The sequence below is a fragment of the Coregonus clupeaformis genome, unplaced genomic scaffold (assembly GCF_020615455.1).
Source record: "Coregonus clupeaformis isolate EN_2021a unplaced genomic scaffold, ASM2061545v1 scaf0083, whole genome shotgun sequence".
NCBI classification, from domain to species: Eukaryota; Metazoa; Chordata; class Actinopteri; order Salmoniformes; family Salmonidae; genus Coregonus; species Coregonus clupeaformis.
In genome coordinates this window covers 806,193-827,222 of record NW_025533538.1, presented here as the reverse complement: position 1 = coordinate 827,222, position 21,030 = coordinate 806,193, and the positions used below count along the sequence as shown (strand labels likewise).

General features: G+C 44.2%; 1 long non-coding RNA gene and 1 pseudogene across 1 annotated transcript; both read left to right on the top strand.

Moving 5' to 3' along the window:
• Positions 1-21,030, top strand: part of LOC121555877 — a 90,779-nt pseudogene that overhangs the window by 16,958 nt on the left and 52,791 nt on the right.
• On the top strand, positions 11,725-13,217 carry LOC121555870. The gene is made up of 5 exons (XR_005998010.2): positions 11,725-12,025; positions 12,276-12,357; positions 12,448-12,487; positions 12,671-12,728; positions 12,819-13,217. It is a non-coding gene; the product is annotated as an uncharacterized LOC121555870 (long non-coding RNA).

Sequence of the window (21,030 nt, the reverse complement as noted above, 5' to 3'; positions counted from 1 at the left end):
ATCAGGTCAAATCTTATCCAATAACTTTCTGTAGTAGGATTAGCCTACATGACATGTGAGACGTTATGTTGTCATAACGTAATTGAGCTTCGATATTTAAATAGATGTTTGATTAATCTGGTCTAGGGGTGCATCAGTTGCATCCTTGAGACTTGAATTCTCTCCCGACAACCCACTAATCCTTATCTGAACACTGTGACAACATAGTAACTGTACTGTAGCCTACACATTTATTGTCTTAGTAATAAACGCTGAAGAAACAATAGCTTCCACGATGGATCCGCCATGTCTGGTTTCCTTTTAACAGTATAGGTCTGCTGTGCTGTATAAAATGTCTAGGCCTAGTTTTCATTATCTTTGATCCTCCACATTCCTGTGTTCTGTTTAAATGGCTGGACAAAAAAAACATGACGGTAAAAGTTGTTGGGATTTTGTTTCCTTCAGGAAAGTAGCATACAACTATATCATGTTTAGAAATATGTGATATTACATAATTATCTGTCTTTCCTCCCAAAGTGTGCAATTGTTCACATCCACTGATTTGAAAGTCAGATTATCCATGTATGACCAGATACTCAAGTGGCCACTCTAACGATGAAAATACATCTTCTGTGGGGTTTATCGGCGGTATCCAACGTCATGGTGCATTACCCCACCTACTGTAATGGAGTGTGGGCCAGAGACAAGGATCGAGGAACTTAGTCCCACCTGCCAGCCCCGTTTCTCTTTAAAAAGATAACATATTTGTGACTGTATATAACAATGTTCTACTCAGTATGCTTATCAAACTCAATCCTGTACCCCCTTCTCCCTCATACTGGATCAGTCTCTCTCTTTCCCTATCATACTGCCCACACTGTATCAGTACATGCTTCACTGTATCTGTTTCCTGGCAGTAATCACACCTTCCTGTTGGATGCTTTCCTATCACATTTAATGACTTATTCAGTTGGCTGTGTCCCACCCTTAGCCTTGAAAGAATAGCCTCCTCTCTTCTGTCCATTCCTACCATCCTCCCCTCCCTTACTTTATTCTGTACCTGGAATAGGGATAGATGGCAGCATTCGCGCAAAACTGAAAGCGCGAACCACCGCATTTAACCATGACAAGGTGACTGGGAATATGTTAGAATACAAACAGTGTAGTTATTCCCTCCGTAAGGCAATCAAACAGGCAAAATGTCAGTTTGAGTCGTAATTCAACGGCTCAGACACGGGAAAACCAGCCATGTCTCTGACACCGACGTCTTGCTTCCAGACAAGCTAAACACCTTCTTCACCCGCTTTGAGGATAACACAGTGTCACTGACGCGGCCCGCTACCAAGGACTGTGGGCTCTCCTTCTCCGTGGCCGACGTGAGTAAGAAATTCAAGCGTGTTAACCCACGCAAGGCTGCCGGCCCAGACCGCATCCCTAGCCACGTCCTCAGAGCATGCGCAGACCAGCTGGAAGGAGTGTTTACGGACATATTCAATCTCTCCTTATCCCAGTCTGCTGTCCCCACATGCTTCAAGATGTCCACCATTGGTCCCGTACCCAAGAAAGCAAAGGTAACTGAACTAAATGACTATCGCCCCGTAGCACTCACTTCCGTCATCATTAAGTGCTTTGAGAGACTACCTTACCTGACACCCTAGACCCACTTCAATTTGCTTACCGCCCCAATAGATCCACAGACGATACAATCACCATCGCACTGCACACTGCCCTATCCCATCTGGACAAGAGGAATACCTATGTAAGAATGCTGTTCATTGACTATAGATCAGCATTCAACATTATAGTACCCTCCAAGCTCATCATTAAGCTCGAGGCCCTGGGTCCTGCACTTCCTGACGGGCCGCCCCCAGGTGGTTAAGGTAGGAAACAACACCTCCACTTCGCTGATCCTCAACACTGGGCCTCACAAGGGTGAGTGAGAGAGCGAGAGAGACTGCTGTGACTCACCCAAACTTAAGGAAAGCTTTGATGATGTACAGACTCCGTGAACATAGCCTTGCTATTGAGAAAGGCTGCCGTAGGCAGACCTGGTTCTTAAGAGAAGACAGGCTATTTGTACAGTGCCCACAAAATGAGGTGGAAATTGAGCTGCACTTCCTAACCTTCTGCCAAATGTATGACCATATTAGAGACACATATTTCCCAATTTTGATAAACTCCCATATCTATTAGGTCAAATACCTCAGTGTGCCAACACAGCAGCAAGATTTGTGACCTGTTGCCACAAGAAAAGGGCAACCAGTGACGAACAAACACCATTGTAAATACAACCCATTTTTATGTTGATTTATTTTCCCTTTTGTACTTGAACTATTTGCACATAATATGACATTTGAAATGTCTTTATTCTTTTGGAACATTTGTGAGTGGAATGTTTACTGTAAAAGTTTTTCACTTTTGGTTATTATCTATTTCACTTGGTTTGGAAATGTTAACATATGTTTCCCATGCCAATAAAGCCCTTAAATTGAAATTGAATTGAGAGAGAGGGGGAGCAGGGTTGTACACCGAAGTTAGATGGTAATTAAATACGTAAATTCCAAAATGGTGACATACTGACATTTAATCAATTACAAATTACATGACCCTTCCCTGGACCAAAAAAATTATAATACTAAACCCTTCCCAGACTGAAATTGAAAAAGCATGACCTTCCCCCATTTTCATCCAGAAATACAGTAATTAGGTACATTTCTGCATGTCCCTAAAGTGTAATGGGTTTATACTATAGTCCAGTTGGAGGCGGTAAAAAAAGATATTGGATGCCAACCACCATTAAAGCCCACTGAAGAATAATAACTTATTCATTGCAAATCTTTTCCAATATGTGAGAATTTACTTGTTCTCTGTAATATCGTATAGCTTTGGAATCGTGACATTATCTACTGTGGAGGAAATACCCTGACTCTGAGAAGTGTTATGTTGCGTCAATTCAAATCTGGTATAGGAACAAAGAGGTCAATACACGTCTTCTAAAATAGACTAGTATTTTAATTAATGCACACACTTGAATGGTAAATATGATGTTCGTATATACGGGCCCACTGAAAAACCCCGCAGGGCAGTCAGAGAACTAACTGTCCCAACCCAAAATTATTATTTTAATACTCTGACAGAGATAGGCCTGCTTGGAGCAGGAACTATCAGAGTAGAGACTGAGCGTGGTTTAGACTTACTCAGCCTATCGTTGGCGCACAGGCTGGTCCGAGCTCTTGGCGCTTCACTGTTGCCAGGCATTACAGTGGGGAAAAAAAGTATTTAGTAAGCCACCAATTGTGCAAGTTCTCCCACTTAAAAAGATGAGAGAGGCCTGTAATTTTCATCATAGGTACACGTCAACTATGACAGACAAAATGAGAAAAAAAATCCAGAAAATCACATTGTAGGATTTTTAATGAATTTGCAAATTATGGTGGAAAATAAGTATTTGGTCACCTACAAACAAGCAAGATTTCTGGCTCTCACAGACCTGTAACTTCTTCTTTAAGAGGCTCCTCTGTCCTCCACTCATTACCTGTATTAATGGCACCTGTTTGAACTTGTTATCAGTATAAAAGACACCTGTCCACAATCTCAAACAGTCACACTCCAAACTCCACTATGGCCAAGACCAAAGAGCTGTCAAAGGACACCAGAAACAAAATTGTAGACCTGCACCAGGCTGGGAAGACTGAATCTGCAATAGGTAAGCAGCTTGGTTTGAAAAAAATCAACTGTGGGAGCAATTATTAGGAAATGGAAGACATACAAGACCACTGATAATCTCCCTCGATCTGGGGGCTCCTCGCAAGATCTCACCCCGTGGGGTCAAAATGATCACAAGAACGGTGAGCAAAATCCCAGAACCACACGGGGGGACCTAGTGAATGACCTGCAGAGAGCTGGGACCAAAGTAACAAAGCCTACCATCAGTAACACACTACGCCGCCAGGGACTCAAATCCTGCAGTGCCAGACGTGTCCCCCTGCTTAAGCCAGTACATGTCCAGGCCCGTCTGAAGTTTGCTAGAGTGCATTTGTATGATTCAGAAGAGGATTGGGAGAATGTCATATGGTCAGATGAAACCAAAATATAACTTTTTGGTAAAAACTCAACTCATCGTGTTTGGAGGACAAAGAATGCGGAGTTGCATCCAAAGAACACCATACCTACTGTGAAGCATGGGGGTGGAAACATCATGCTTTGGGGCTGTTTTTCTGCAAAGGGACCAGGACGACTGATCCGTGTAAAGGAAAGAATGAATGGGGCCATGTATCGTGAGATTTTGAGTGAAAACCTCCTTCCATCAGCAAGGGCATTGAAGATGAAACGTGGCTGGGTCTTTCAGCATGACAATGATCCCAAACACACCGCCCGGGCAACGAAGGAGTGGCTTCGTAAGAAGCATTTCAAGGTCCTGGAGTGGCCTAGCCAGTCTCCAGATCTCAACCCCAAAGAAAATCTTTGGAGGGAGTTGAAAGTCTGTGTTGCCCAGCGACAGCCCCAAAACATCACTGCTCTAGAGGAGATCTGCATGGAGGAATGGGCCAAAATACCAGCAACAGTGTTTGAAAACCTTGTGAAAACTTGCAGAAAACGTTTGACCTGTGTCATTGCCAACAAAGTATTGAGAAACTTTTGTTATTGACCAAATACTTATTTTCCACCATAATTTGCAAATACATTCATTAAAAATCCTACAATGTGATTTTCTGGATTTTATTTCTTCTCATTTTGTCTGTCATAGTTGACGTGTACCTATGATGAAAATTACAGGCCTCTCTCATCTTTTTAAGTGGGAGAGCTTGCACAATTGGTGGCTGACTAAATACTTTTTTCCCCCACTGTACATATATTGTATTTGTAACATATCAACCCCTAAAGGTCAGTAGAGAGCAGAACTCACTCTGTCCCTCTTTACAGGAGATCCACAGGAGGAAGTGATGCCACAGAAGACACACGTGATTCTATGACCACCTCCACACTGCTGACATCACAATACTGCATCACGACAGTCTCTTTCCTACTAGTTGTAAAAATATATATATCTTTTGTCATCTCTCTCTGACTGGGTCTAGGTACAGGTAGTTATCTAGTCTTTGGGTTGGTAAGACATTTTCCGTTCTTGTACCAGATGTAGGTGGGGTTGTTAGTCAGAGTACAGGTGGTGCTACAGGTCAGTGTCAGATTCCTCTGTCCCTCACTCACTACATCACAAGGGACTTACTGCCATGGTGTCATACTCTGGTGACCTGGTCCTCATGTTCAGAGCTGTGTACGTGTCACTGTTAGGATCGGGTGAACTCTCTGTTGGAGAGAGACACACAGAGTCATGGGTAACTGCATACGTGGAGTGTGTCTGGAAGTGGGCGTTGCGAAACAAGTGGGAGGCTCAATCCAAGTGGTGTATTGAAACCTAACAGCTAATTTGGCAGATTGGTTGCCACCCAAGACCGTTTTGCGTGGCTTCTTGCTGCTTCCTTGTAGCATTTAAGCTAAGCCTAACCCTTTTCCTAACCTTAACCTCATTATCCTAACCTGCTAAGTTAGTTATCCTAACCTGCTACATTTATTCTCCTAACCTGCTACGTTGGTTCTCATTACCTTCCACGTTAATTATCCTTACCTGCCTAACTGGCTTAGCTAAAACGCTACAATGAAGCAGGAAGCCGCCACGCAAAACAGTCTTGAGTGGTAACCATTTGCGATCAATTAGCTGTTATGTTTCGACACACCTACTGGTGTTGATCCACCCACTTGTTTCGCAACGCCCACTTCCAGACACACTCCACGTATGCAGTTACCCATGACTCTGTGTGTCTCTCTCCAACAGAGAGTCCACCCGATCCTAACAGTGACACATACACAGCTCTGAACATGAGGACCAGGTCATCAGAACATGACACCATGGCAGTAAGTCCCTTGTGATGTAGTGAGTGTAGGAGTGAGTGAATGAATGAGTGAGGGACAGAGGAATCTGACACTGACCTGTAGCACCACCTGTACTCTGACTGACAACCCCAACCCCACCTACATCTGGTACAAGAACGGAAAATGTCTTACCGACCCAAAGACTCTAGATAACTACCTGTACCTAGACCCAGTCAGCAGTGAGGATGCAGGCAGCTACTCCTGTGCTGTAGAAGGACCTGAATATCTCCACTCTCCTAGACAGGTGAGTCTGCTGGAATCAGTTGACTGAGAACTGCATTGACCTGTAGCACCACCTGTACTCTGACTGACAACCCCAACTCCACCTACATCTGGTAGATGGACTTAATGACTGTGGTATTACTTTATTTGACTCTCTCCCATTAGGGAGACTTGAGTCCTGTGTATGACAACATCTGTGTAGCCTGGTGAAAGTAAACCCAGCACAGGACACAAAACTAATTTGGGGTTGTTTATTCTGTCAAAGCTTACATTTAAAAAAAGGATGATGTAAGGTGGAAATCACCACAAGGTGGAGTCACCATGAAGTAAAGTTCAGTCTAAATCACCATCAAGTGAAATAAATATGTTAGTAAAGTGCATGAAAACAATATGAGTACAATAAGTACAAAGTGAAATGCATAAACGGTAGTGGCTGTGCTTTCTACAACAAAAATACAAGAAAATACAAAGACCACAATGTTCACAGTTAGAATAGACTTTCCAATGTTTCAAATGTCTGAGTACAAGATGTCCGTCAACAAAATGACGTTGTGCATGAAAAACTAAAATCCATTCTGTCATCAAATACAATATGAATACTTACAAACACACTGTCCACGTGATACCCTAAACCCACATGCAACAGTAGATCCTCATCTCTCCCAGACCCCCATCTCTCCACAACGTGGTTCTGAGAGCACTGGTATTCAGCTAGCAAGAAGCTAACATCCTCATGTCAATCTGAAATGATCAACAGGATAACATGACCATCTGGCATAAATATTACAAAACAAACTCTTATACATTGCAGATGATGCAAAATATGATATATTTCGGTACAACAGTAAGATAAAAAAAAATTATGATTTACCTAAAGTAATACATCTAAAGTAACGTTTGACCCATAATGGATTACAACAGCTCTTTAATGTAGTTGCTTGCTCTCACTCTTACACAATGTGCAGGCGCAATCCCATAACACCTTCTACACATTATTTACTGATCTCTTAAATGGATATCTAGTGGATAGAAATGAATACAGCAATGTGCATTTACCACCTGGCTACATCAGGCCAGGACCCCTACTGCAGCAAAGAGAGTGGACACAGGCGGACAGGATGATGTTCACTACACCTGCATCCACCACAGAAACCAGGAAGTGCCTGTCTGTTGCAAAATAGACTGTTTTTGAGTCACATTGATGGTTGTTGTGTTGTTGAGATGCGAGTAGAAAGCGCTGTAGTACAGTACACTGGAAACAACTAGGTTTTAGTGTAGCTGGTGAGACATACAGAACTACAGAGAAACCATAAGCCTATTGTTACAGTCCAATTATGTTGTTGCATTTATTTTAAAGGATTTTAATATGGATATTTTCCAACTTTCATTCTAGTATAGTACGTGTGCTCCAAAAAGATTGTTTATAAGCACTTCAGTGACGTGTTGTTTGTCAGGAAAAGGCATCATGGGTGCAGGAAGCCAGATCTGCATCACCTTCTTAGACCCTCAGTACATCTAGTTGGTGTCAACCACAGAACTCACAGTCTTCTGTTTCACACAGCCAGTATAATGTATCCTACCAAACTCCTCTCTTCACTCTGGAAGTACCTTTTACATTACCATTCTACCTTCTCTTGGTGATTTGTTCTGCAGAATGAACACCTTCCTAATATTGAGCTGCACCCCCCCATTTGCCCTCAGGACAGCCTCAATTCATCGGGGCATGGACTCTACAAGGTGTCGAAAGCGTTCCACAGGGATGCTGGCCCATGTTTACTCCAATGCTTCCCACAGTTGTGTCAAGTTGGCTAGATGTCCTTTGGGTGGTTGACCATTATTACAAGGGAAACTGTTGAGGATGGAAAAACCTACTACCATACCCCTTTCAAAGGCGCTTAATAAGTATTTTGTCTTGCCCATTCACCCCCTCTGAATGGCACACATACACAGTCCATGTCTCAATGCTCAAACATTCTTCTTTAACCTGTCTCCTCCCCTTCACCTACACTGATTTGAAGTGGATTTAACAAGTGACATCAATAAGGGATCATAGCGCTCAACTGGTCACCTGAGCAGGTGTTCCTAATGTTTTGCATACTCAGTGTAGACTGTCTTAAAGAGGAAGTATAGTTCTGTATCAGCTACTTGTGTCCTGACCAATGTTCCCTCTGTTTTGGGGCACTGAGCAAATTTTAGGTCTTGTGAGCGGAAACATGAACATTGTGAGAATTTTGTGCAACTTACGGCGTGCGTTTACAGTGAATACTGAGGCTTTACCCTTACAGTTTTAGACAGTAGCCAGTAGGCAATTGTGGCTATTTGAGCATAATGTAGGCCTAACAATAAAACCAATGGAGCCAATCCCATAACATTTTTACATGGAAATAGCTTTTGAGTTCTATGATATAGCCTACAGTAGCCTATATGTGGTATTCAATGCAGGCCTACATTGCATGATAATTTAAAAAACGTTTTTACCTTAAAGGCTTGACATTAATTACTGATTTTTTTTACTTGGTCTTTAACACCATGGGCTAAATAGGTGCCTGTAAATTGCATTGTGTTGCATGATGCAAGAAACCACTATACAAAATAAAACAAAGTATTATTACCATACAGAGAATTAGACAATGTAGGCTACCCCTCTGCCTATTGGCGTATTTGCATGGTCAAGCCTGTCTCAAAATACAACACTGCCCCTTTAATTAAGACATAAGCTTTTTACCTAACTGGCTTTTTAAAGACCTCTTGAAATGTACAGTGAGGGAAAAAAGTATTTGATCCCTTGCTGATTTTGTACGTTTGCCCACTGACAAAGAAATGATCAGTCTATAATTTTAATGGTAGGTTTATTTGAACAGTGAGAGACAGAATAACAACAAAAAAATCCAGAACAACGCATGTCAAAAATGTTATAAATAGATTTGCATTTTAATGAGGAAAATACGTATTTGACCCCTCTGCAAAACATGACTTAGTACTTGGTGGCAAAACCCTTGTTGGCAATCACAGAGGTCAGACGTTTCTTGTAGTTGGCCACCAGGTTTGCACACATCTCACAAGGGATTTTGTTCCACTCCTCTTTGCAGATCTTCTCCAAGTCATTAAGATTTCGAGGCTGACGTTTGGCAACTCGAACCTTCAGCTCCCTCCACAGATTTTCTATGGGATTAAGGTCTGGAGACTGGCTAGGCCACTCCAGGACCTTAATGTGCTTCTTCTTGAGCCACTCCTTTGTTGCCTTGGCCGTGTGTTTTGGGTCATTGTCATGCTGGAATACAAATCCATGACCCATTTTCAATGCCCTGGCTGAGGGAAGGAGGTTCTCACCCAAGATTTGACGGTATATGGCCCCGTCCATTGTCCCTTTGATGCAGTGAAGTTGTCCTGTATCCTTAGCAGAAAAACACCCCCAAAGCATAATGTTTCCACCTCCATGTTTGCCGGTGGGGATGGTGTTCCTGGGGTCATAGGCAGCATTCTTCCTCCTCCAAACACGGCGAGTTGAGTTGATGCCAAAGAGCTCCATTTTGGTCTCATCTGACCACAACACTTACACCCAGTTCTCCTCTGAATCATTCAGATGTTCATTGGCAAACTTCAGGCGGGCATGTATGTGTGCTTTCTTGAGCAGGGGGACCTTGCGGGCTCTGCAGGATTTCAGTCCTTCACGGCGTAGTGTGTTACCAATTGTTTTCTTGATGACTATGGTCCCAGCTGCCTTGAGATCATTGACAAGATCCTCCCGTGTAGTTCTGGGCTGATTCCTCACCGTTCTCATGATCATTGCAACTCCACGAGGTGAGTTCTTGCATGGAGCCCCAGGCCAAGGGAGATTGACAGTTATTTTGTGTTTCTTCCATTTGTGAATAATCGCACCAACTGTTGTCACCTTCTCACCAAGCTGCTTGGCGATGGTCTTGTAGCCCATTCCAGCCTTGTGTAGGTCTACAATCTTGTCCCTGACATGCTTGGAGAGCTCTTTGGTCTTGGCCATGGTGGAGAGTTTGGAATCTGATTGATTGATTGCTTCTGTGGACAGGTGTCTTTTATACAGGTAACAAACTGAGATTAGGAGCACTCCCTTTAAGAGTGTGCTCCTAATCTCAGCTCGTTACCTGTATAAAAGACACCTGGGAGCCAGAAATCTTTCTGATTGAGAGAGGGTCAAATACTTATTTCCCTCATTAAAATGCAAATCAATTTATAACATTTTTGACATGCGTTTTTCTGGATTTTGTTGTTGTTATTCTGTCTCTTACTGTTCAAATAAACCTACCATTAAAATTATAGACTGATCATTTCTTTGTCAGTGGGCAAACGTACAAAATCAGCAGGGGATCAAATACTTTTTTCCCTCACTGTAGCCTACACGTTTAATGTTCTTGTAGGAAGCAGTAACATTTTTGACTTATACTTATCTATAACTGGCCTAATAACTCGCTAACTAAAATGTCTGCAGCATTGAAGGTCACCAAGAACACAGTGGCCTCCATCATCCTTAAATGGAAGAAGTTTGGAACCACCAATACCCTTCCTAGAGCTGGTCGCCTGGCCAAACTGAGCAACCGGGGGAGAAGGGCCTTGGTCAGGAAGGTGCCATGAATCCGATGGTCACCCTGACAGAGCTCCAGAGTTCGTCTGTGGAGATGAGAGAACCTTCCAGAAGGACAACCATCTCTGCAGCACTCCACCAATCAGGCCTTTATGGTAGAGTGGCCAGAGGGAAGCCACTTTCAGTAAAAGGCACATGACAGCTCGTTTGGAGTTTGCCAAAAGGCACCTAAACGGCTCTCAGACCATGAGAAAGAAAATTATCTGGTCTGATGAAACCAAGATTAAAATATTTGGCCTGAATGCCAAGTGTCATGTCTGGAGGAAACCTGGCACCATCCCTACGGTGAAGCATGGTGGGGGCAGCATCATGCTGTGGGGATGTTCTTAAGCTGCAGGGACTGGGAGACTAGTCAGGATCAAGGGAAAGATTAACAGAGAAAAGTACAGAGAGATCCTTGATGAAAACCTGCTCCAGAGCGCTCAGGATCTCAGAATAGGGCGAAGGTTCACCTTCCAACAGGACAACGACCCTAAGCACACAGCCAAGACAACACAGCAGTGGCTTTGGGACAGGTCTCTGAATGTCCTTGAGTGGCCCAGCTAGAGCCCGGACTTGAACATCTCTGGAGAGACCTGAAAATAGCTGTGCAGCGACGCTCCCCATACAACCTGACAGAGCTTGAGAGGATCTGTAGAGAAGAATGGGAGAAACTCCCCAAATACAGGTGTGCCAAGCTTGTAGCGTCTTCCCTAAGAAGACGCAATGCTGTAATCGCTGCCAAAGGTGCTTCAACAAAGTACTGAGTAAAAGGTCTGAATACTTATGTAAATGTGATATCTGTTTTTTATGTATAAATATTCAAAAATGTCTATAAATATGTTTTTACTTTGTCATTATGGGGTATTGTGTGTAGATTGATGAGGGGGGAAAACAATTTAATCAATTTTGGAATAATGCTGTTATGTAAACAAAATGTGGAAAAAGTCAATGGGTCTGAATACTTTCCGAATGCACTGAATATAATGAATGTTTTGCTTCATATGATTAGAATTGACGTCAACTAATGTAATACGGTATGTTTTTAATCGCAGGTCTGCAGGTGAAGGTGTCTTCTGCCACGGTGACAGAAGGAAAGGCAGTGTTACTGACCTGTAGAACCACCTGTACTCTGACTGACAACCCCAACCCCACCTACATCTGGTACAAGAATGGACAACTCGTAAACAACCAAAATAACTACCTGTTCCTAGACCCAGTCAGCGGAGAGGATGCAGTTAGATACTCCTGTACTGCATAGGTATACGAGAATCTCCACTCTCCTGAAGAGACTCATTTGTGAGTATTTGTAAATAAATGACAGTTTTAAACTTCACTTGTATGGTGTGTGCTCTTGTATTGAGTTGAGTTCTTTAAACTCCTAACATCAGCTCTGAGGACAGTGGAGAATACTACTGTGAAGCTCTCAACATTATAAGGAGAGAGACTTCCAACCATGTCCGTATTCATGTTTCATGTAAGTATTGCATGATGGTATATACATTGATTTGAGAGAAGTATTTTCTAACATGTATTAATGATCCTGCAGCAGTGTTTCCCTGGGTTCCTGTGGTGGGGGCTGTCCTGACTGCTGGAGCTCTTCTAGTCACCATCTGCTGCACTCTGAAGAGGTCAGCATTTAATTTACATGTATTGTATTTGTAACATATCAACCCCTAAAGGTCAGTAGAGAGCAGAACTCACTCTGTCCCTCTTTACAGGAGATCCACAGGAGGAAGTGATGCCACAGAAGACACACGGGTGATTATATCAGTTAAACAACCACACCTGGTCACATTAATTTACATCACTACATTTTCTTTTCTTATTACACCCTGAGTATCAACTCCAACTTCACACCAGCCGGCATTAATTGACTGTGTCATGACAGTCGCTTTCATACTATTTTCACTGTTACCTCTGTGTCCATCCTGACCCTAACAGTGACACGTACACAGGTCTGAACATGAGGACCAGGTCACCTGACTACGACACTCTGGCAGTAAGTCTCTTGTAATGTAGATTGTGTGTGTCTGCAAACATGTTAGATATAGTGGTGTGTAAAGTGTTCATTCAGTGTGTCTTCTTTCAGAGTGTGAGGGACTCCCCCAGTGACACAGCCCCTCAAAAAGACTCAGTCCTCTGATTATGAAAACTGGCGAAAACCAACACAGAACCTGGACTGAAGAGAACCACCACAGAACATGGACTGAAGAGCTATGGCACCAAAACCAAAGCTAGGCCTTACACCTCTGTTCTCTTAACAATCATATTGCTACCACATCTAGAAGTTTTCCAGACCATGAACTTCAACTTTTGAGTGAATGCTGTATTTGAATGATCTGTCCTTGTTATGATAGTAATCTACAGTATATTTACAGCTTTGCTTTATCTTGGCAAGGTCGCAGTTATACATGAGAACTTGCTCTCAACTGGCTTACCTGTTTAAATAAAGGTTAAATAGAAAAAATAAAAATATTTTTTTACACTTCTCTTTATCATTGTGATTTTGCATTTCTATATTTTTGATTACACAAACTTTTCTCAGCGACTAACATGGATAATATTGATAACAGCAGTTAATTTTTTTTGCTCTAGGACCGAGTGCTCCTGATATGTTTAATGATTACTTTGTATTGCTGTCAGTCATTATTGCGCAATTGCCTTTTATTAAAATGTTATATTACGCAATACCATATTGTTCAGTGTAATAATATTCTATGTTTGATTATCAAATTATTCTTTACTACCTTTTTTAGACACATTGTGGTTCAGGATCAATAAACTACAGTAAGTGTAAAAAAACATTAGGAACACCTGCTCTTTCCATGTCATAGACTGACCAGGTGAAAGCTATGATCCCTTATTGATGTCACTTGTTAAATCCACTTCTGTCAATGTAGATGAAGGGGAGATGACATGTTAAAGAAGGATTTTTAAGCCTTGAGAGAATTGAGAATGTGTGCCATTCAGAGGGTGAATGTGTAAGAAAATATTTAAGTGCCTTTGAACGGGGTATGGTAGTAGGTGCCAGGTGCACCGGTTTGTGTCAAGAACAGCACCACTGCTGGGTTTTTCATGTTCAACAGTTTCCCGTGTGTATAAAGAATGGTCCACCACCCAAAGGACATCCAGCCAACTTGACACAACTGTGGTAATCATTGGAGTCAACATGGGCCAGCATCGCTGTGGAACACTTTCGACACCTTGTAGAGTCCATGCCCTGACGAATTAACGCTGATACAAGGATCCTATATTAGGTACTATTACTGTGCTAGCTAGCTACATATGGTTTTACAGTACTAATCATATTTAATGAATGTACAAAGTCCACTTTGACCCAAGAGAACAATCCAGACTAAGAATTGACTAAAGATCATAATGAATACTAGTGTTATATGGACAGTTGACCTGATCCTAGATCAGCACTCCCAGGCAACTTTCAGGCATTTTGGTGCCACAACAGCCCTTCCATGGGAGAGCATCCTCACCTGGCGGACAGTGTCCCGTTTCTAAAAGACAGGAAGAGGTCTGCTGGAGTTAACCACACACAGCAATGGTGTTGGTCAGGTGACCCACTCCCTTCTCATGGTCTCCTGGGGGTTGGAAAACAAAATAGATTAGTTGAAAGCCAAACTGTCAGGTCAGGATTAGATGAACTAATATAGAAAATAATTTATTCCAAACATGCAACAGCTGTCACGCCCTGGCTCTGGGGACTCTGAAATGTTGAGCCAGGGTGTGGATTTTCTATGTTTAGTTTCTCGGGGTAGCTTCTATGTTGTGTTTTCTATGTTTTGGGTTTTGTTCTAGATCATATAGATCTATGTTGGTCAGGGTGGTTCCCAATCAGAGGCAGCTGTTGCTCGTTGTCTCTGATTGGGAGCCATACTTAGGTAGGCTGTTTTCAGCTATTCTTTGTGGGATCTTGTTCTGATTTGGTTTGTGTTATACCGTAGACGTCACGTTATCGTTGTTGTTTTGATCGTGTGATCATTCTAAATAAATAATATGTTCACCTTCAACGCTGCGCCTTGGTCCGCTTCATCATGTGTCAACGATCGTGACAGAAGATCCCACCTTGACTGGATCAAGCAGCGTGACGAGGAGAGAGGATGGACGTGAGAGGAGATGAGTGCGAGTCTGGCAAGAGGGATGGAGGCCTTGGCCACGGGTAGGAGTGAAGGCCATACATTTTTTAGGGGGGGGCTAACGCCGTGGACGACGGGGCAGCAGGAGGACGCCAGGTTACGGGAGTCACTGGTCACCAGGGGGAAGGAGGTTGTAGAGGCACGGCGAGAGGTACTGGCATGTGTTGCCAGTCCGGTCCGGCCTGTTCCTGATCCCCACGTAGGGCCAGTGGTGTGTGTTCCCAGTACGGTCCGGCCCGTTCCTGCTCCCCGCACCAAGTCAGTGGTGCGCTTCGTCAGCCCGGCTCGGCCCGTTCCTGCTCCCCGCACCAAGTCAGGGGTGCGCTTCGACAGCCCGGCTCGGCCCGCTCCTGCTCCCCACACCAAGCCAGTGGTGTGCGTCGTCAGTCCGGCACGGCCCGTGCCTGTTCCACCGGTGGCTGGTCCGGCACCGGTCAGATGCTTCACGTCGGAGCTAGAGCAATCCGCTCCACCAGTGGTCAGTCCAGCTCCGGCCAGCAGGGCCAGACCGGACCAGGGGTACTGTGGGGGGTTAGAGAGGGAGTGGGGATCATGCCCAGAGCCGGATCCGCCGCCAAGGCGGAGTGCCCACCCGGTCCCTCCCCTGTGGTGTTCTGTTGGCGCGGTCGGAGTCCGCGCCTTTGGGGGGGGTACTGTCACGCCCTGGCTCTGGGGACTCTGAAATGTTGAGCCAGGGTGTGGATTTTCTATGTTTAGTTTCTCGGGGTAGCTTCTATGTTGTGTTTTCTATGTTTTGGGTTTTGTTCTAGATCATATAGATCTATGTTGGTCAGGGTGGTTCCCAATCAGAGGCAGCTGTTGCTCGTTGTCTCTGATTGGGAGCCATACTTAGGTAGGCTGTTTTCAGCTATTCTTTGTGGGATCTTGTTCTGATTTGGTTTGTGTTATACCGTAGACGTCACGTTATCGTTTTGATCGTGTGATCATTCTAAATAAATAATATGTTCACCTTCAACGCTGCGCCTTGGTCCGCTTCATCATGTGTCAACGATCGTGACAACAGCCCCCTTACAATGTCTGGTACTGTCCCCTGAGGGAATATAATCATTCTCTATTGTAAGTCTTCTGACCATGATAACATTTAATTTAATTGAGAAAGGTCAAATCAAATGTGAGTGTGTGTGTCTGCCTGCCTCTCAGTCAGTCAGTTGTTACTCAAAGCATATTCTACCTCGATCAGTAGAGCGTTGCATGGTGATGAACTTGGCTGACTACTTCCTGTCCTCAGTGATGGTCAGAATCAGGGGGATCTGATAGGTGCTCACCTCTCCTGTAATAGATTGAGGGGAGACCACAATAGAAGTGTTGAATGCAGAATAAAGCATCGCTCATGGTGATTGGATGTCAAATAAATCCTTGCCAATAGTTGAGCTGCTGTTTTTAAGCTAGTCCCAGATCTGTACGTCCACTCACCCACATCTACTAATCATAGACCAGGGGGTCAATCTGAAATTATAGAAAGGATGATCAGAGAGAGAGAATTCGCCATCAGAGTAGGAGTGCTGATCTAGGATCAGATCGACTCTGTCCATGTGTAACAGTACTCTTCTTGCGTTGTGTACAATCAATCATCAACACGAACTCCATCTTGTAACACCAGTCATGGAGCTTTATTCTGATAGGAACAGCACAAAATTGCACGTCATGCAATGCACGGCTCACTATCCAACTCTGCACTCACGCACGCTGGTTTGGTGCTTGTTCACTGGGCATGTAGTTACCAAAATAAGACAATTACAATATAATATCTTTAACAATGTACCTGATTGGAACAGCACAAAATTGCACATCATGCAATGCACAGCTCACCATCCAACTCTGCACTCACGCACTGTACAAAATATACAAACCCCCCACCAGACACAGTAAGTTGCTAGCTAGTATTAGCTGGAATTCTCTACAACAAAATGCACAACAAATATTCACCAAAAAACACTGCCTCTTATGTGTGATGTTCGAATAACATTTATCATACATCATCACTTGGGAGTATAAAAATCACTTTTGACATACAGTGCTTTGCAACCAACAACTTACCGCTGGTTTGGTGCTTGTTCACTGGGACGATTCTAACTGAAACATCCTCCCTCGTAAGCAAGCTACGCCAACCAGCCAATAAGATGCCATGTTGAGTAGGTGAAGGCAAGACAAAACCACAAACCCATTGACTTAACAATAAAGTGTCAAGGGGAATCACCAATATAACCCTGTTACACTCCACTTGCAAAGAAAAATAATAAAAATACAAAAACGGCACTGTGCAAACATACCAGGTACAGAAACACTCAACATATGTACAGAATAATTCAGAGAGAGAATTTTTTTTTATAGATATATTTTTATACTACCTAATATAGAAAACTAAAAGGTAAAGCTGTGTATATCGAGGATGCAGACCCTGCTTTAAAACAGTCACTAAATATTCCAGTCATTAGACCATTCTCCTTGAGAATTAGAGTGAAAAGCGGTTGATCAATCCCCTTAGCCCTCATAGGTAAACATGCCTGTTACATGTTAAGTACACTCAGTGACTTTAAAACATCCAAGTAATAAAATAAACAACCATAAGAGACTTTATCATATCCGTCACATTACCATCCTGCAACCTCTAATCATGGTCATAATAGTGTAAAAACAAAACAAATAAAAGGTGTCAATACCATTCACATACTAACCTTCAAGAGCTAACTTTCTGCTGATTCATAATCTCAATCAGTCTAGACACTGGTTTAAATATTCTTCCTGCCCTTGACCTAATACGACCCAGAGTACCTTCAACTGCATAAGGGGTAACAGTGTTGTGTACTGTTGCAATAGTGGGTCTGTCAACACAGTCAGTGCGTAACTGATCAGGTAAGGAATGGTCCGAGTTTGGTAGGTCAGTACGGATATAGTAAGCAGACTGGTCAATTATCTCACTCACTACACTGTTACGGTCTCGGTCAGATTCTTGAAGACTCTCTGATGGAGGCAGACCTTCCAGCTGCAGTATATCTTCCACAGAATCCAAAGGTGGAATATCCTGAGCTTCCAAGGATCGCACATCACCCTCCAGGCTTGTGTCACCTATTCCTTCAGAAGGCAACTCTGACACCCACACTCTTGTTCTGTACTCAGCATCATCATCCACTGCAGTGTCCATGGCAGCTGAGACCACAAAGCTGTCATTCATGTCCTCAGACTCTGTTAATCCAGACATGTCTGTTCCCTCATCAACGGCAGCATGGGGAAGAGGAAGAAAGTTGACTGGCATTATCAGGTTGCGATGTACCGTCTTCTCCTGTCCAGTGGAGCTGTTCTGAATCTTAAAAGTGTGACTGTCAGCATTCAATCCAGTGACAAGGTAGACAGTATCCTCCCAACGGTCAGCGAGCTTCCGCTTTCCTCGCTCCCCCTTGTTAGCCAGCAACACTCGATCCCCAATCTCCACTGGTGCTCCTCTGACTCTGTCATAAAGGTCAGCATGCCTCTTCAACTGCTTCGCTGCCGATGCCTGTGCTGTATTCATGGCTTCTTTCAGATCTCTCCTCAAAGACTGAACGAATTGATCAAAGTCGACAACTTCTGGGTTCGCTATGACAGAGCCAAAGACTATGTCAACAGGCAGTCTTGACGTCCTCCCAAACATTAGCAGGAAAGGGGCAAAGCCTGTGGTCTCGTGGATGGTACAATTGTACGCAAACGTGAGGGACTTCAGCGCCTGAGGCCATCTGTGCTTTGCTCTCGTCGGCAGGGCCCGGATCATGTTTCCCAACGTCCTATTCATCCTTTCACAGGACCCGTTCCCCATCGGATGGTACGGCGTGGTGTGAGACTTCTGAACACCTGCAACACTCAACAGTTTGGCTATTAAAGCACTCTCAAAGTTGGCTCCCTGGTCTGAGTGTATACGGCGAGGTATCCCGTAGACACAGAAATAGTTGTTCCACAACTGATGAGCTACTGATTTAGCAGACTGGTTCGGGCACAAGAAGGCATGAGCCAATTTGGTGAAGTGGTCAGTAACAACGAGCACATCCAAGGACCTGTTTGAAGAATCTTCTGCAGACCAAACGTCTATGCACACTAGTTCAAGAGGCTCAGTTGTTATTATGTTCTCAAGAGGAGCTCTTGCTTCCGGATCAGGAGTCTTGCTCACAACGCATCTCCTGCAGCAGTTCACATATGCTTTTACTTCCCTCTCCAGGCCATGCCAGAAGAACCTCTGTCTTGTCAGGTAGACTGTTCTGTTGGCCCTGGTGGCCAGCTTCATCATGGACACCCTTCAACACCATTGCTTTCATGGAGGCTGGAACCACATACAGATACATCTTCCTCTTTGTAACCACATTCTTCGAAACACGATACAGTACACCCATCTTCATGGTCAACTTGTCCCAACTTCTGAGAAGACACAAAACCTCAACACTCTCATGGGCACGCTCTCTCCGGGATGGTCTTCTCCCCCTCTCCACAAAGAAGATCACTCTGCTGATCACGTTGTCCTCACGCTGCTTACTCATCAGTAGGTCGTGTGGCAGAACATCGACATCGGTCTGCTCTGATGGCATAACAGCCTGTGGAAGCTGTGGCAACAGTAGTGCATGTGAGCCCACTTCACCCACCCAGCACGTGTGTGAATGAAGAACAGCTGCAACTTCATGTCTTGATAAAGCACCAGATGGGGGGGTCAACTGTAGCCTGACAGTTAATGACCACTTCGTTGGAGTCAGAGGCTTTGTCAAAGGGGTGGCTGGACCAGCAAAACACATCTTGCACTCTGTCTGTGCGCACAGCGTTTGCTTCAGCTAGTAAGGTCTCGTACGGGACCCTTGTCAGGTGATGGAGTGCACTGGGACTTACGAAGGGCTCTCTGCTCAAAGCATCTCAACAACATTTATTTTTCCAGGGACGTACTTGATGTCAAACTCGTACGGTGCCAGCTTGGCGACCCATCTCTGTTCACAAGCATCAAGCTTTGCTTTGGTCAGAATGTATGCCAAGGGACTTTTATCCGTCCATACCGTGAACTGCTGTCCCCGTAGCCAGTGGTGGAACTTGTCACAGATAACCCATTTCATGGCAAAGAACTCGAGCCGGTGCGCAGGATACCTCGACTGCGCATAACTGAGGGACTTGCTTGCGAAGGCTATAGGTCTCGCTGTAGCTCCCTGTTCCTGCACCTGGGACAGCACAGCACCTAAGCAGTTGCTGGACGCATCCACCGAGAGTAGAAAGGGTTTGTCGAAGTTGGGGTGGGCCAACAAAACCTGGTCCAGTAAGGCTTGCTTTAGCTGGAATAAGGCCTGTCTGCATTCTGTTGTCCAGTCGGCAGCCGTCAACTTCCTGACAGGTGAGCGTCGCTTCTTTTTCCAGCGTGGAGTCTTGTGTCCAGTAGTCAATCCAAAGAGAGGCTTTGCGATGGTCGAGCAACCTTCAATGAATTGTTGATAATATACCACCATCCCAAGGAATGACCTCAATTTCTTCTGAGATGGAATGTCAGTGCCATCTTCCATCAGATCAGCTTCTGTTACTCCTGTAATGGCCCTCACCTTCTCAGGGTCTGTAGCTACACCATCCAAACTAATGATATGCCCCAGAAACTTCACAGACCTCTGCAGAAAGTTACACTTTTTAGGCGCCAACTTCAGGTTGTGAGCCTTGAGACGCTCAAAAACCATTTCCAGGCGCTGTATAGCCAGATCTTCAGTGGGCGCGTAGACCAAGACATCGTCAAGGTAACACAGCAGGCTAAGAAAGTTCTGATCCCCAAAGATGTTTAGCATCATCCTCATAAAGGTTGCAGGACTATTACATAACCCCTGTGGCATACGATTGTATTCGTACAATCCAAATGGCGACGTAAAAGCTGTGAATCTCCAGTCATCCTCATGCACTTACACATTGTAGTAGCCAGAGGTAAGGTCCATTGTCGAGAAAAAGGCATTTCCACCTAAAGCAGCCAGCGCATCAGCCTGGTGAGGGATTGGGTGTGCGTCCTTGATAGTGCGAGCACTGAGCAAACGAAAATCAGTACAGAGTCTCAGGTCTCCAGATTTCTTCCATACAAGGACAAGGGGAGAGGCGAACTCACTACTAGACTTCCTTATGATTTCACGTTCTTCCATCTCATTCAATGCTTGCTTGAGC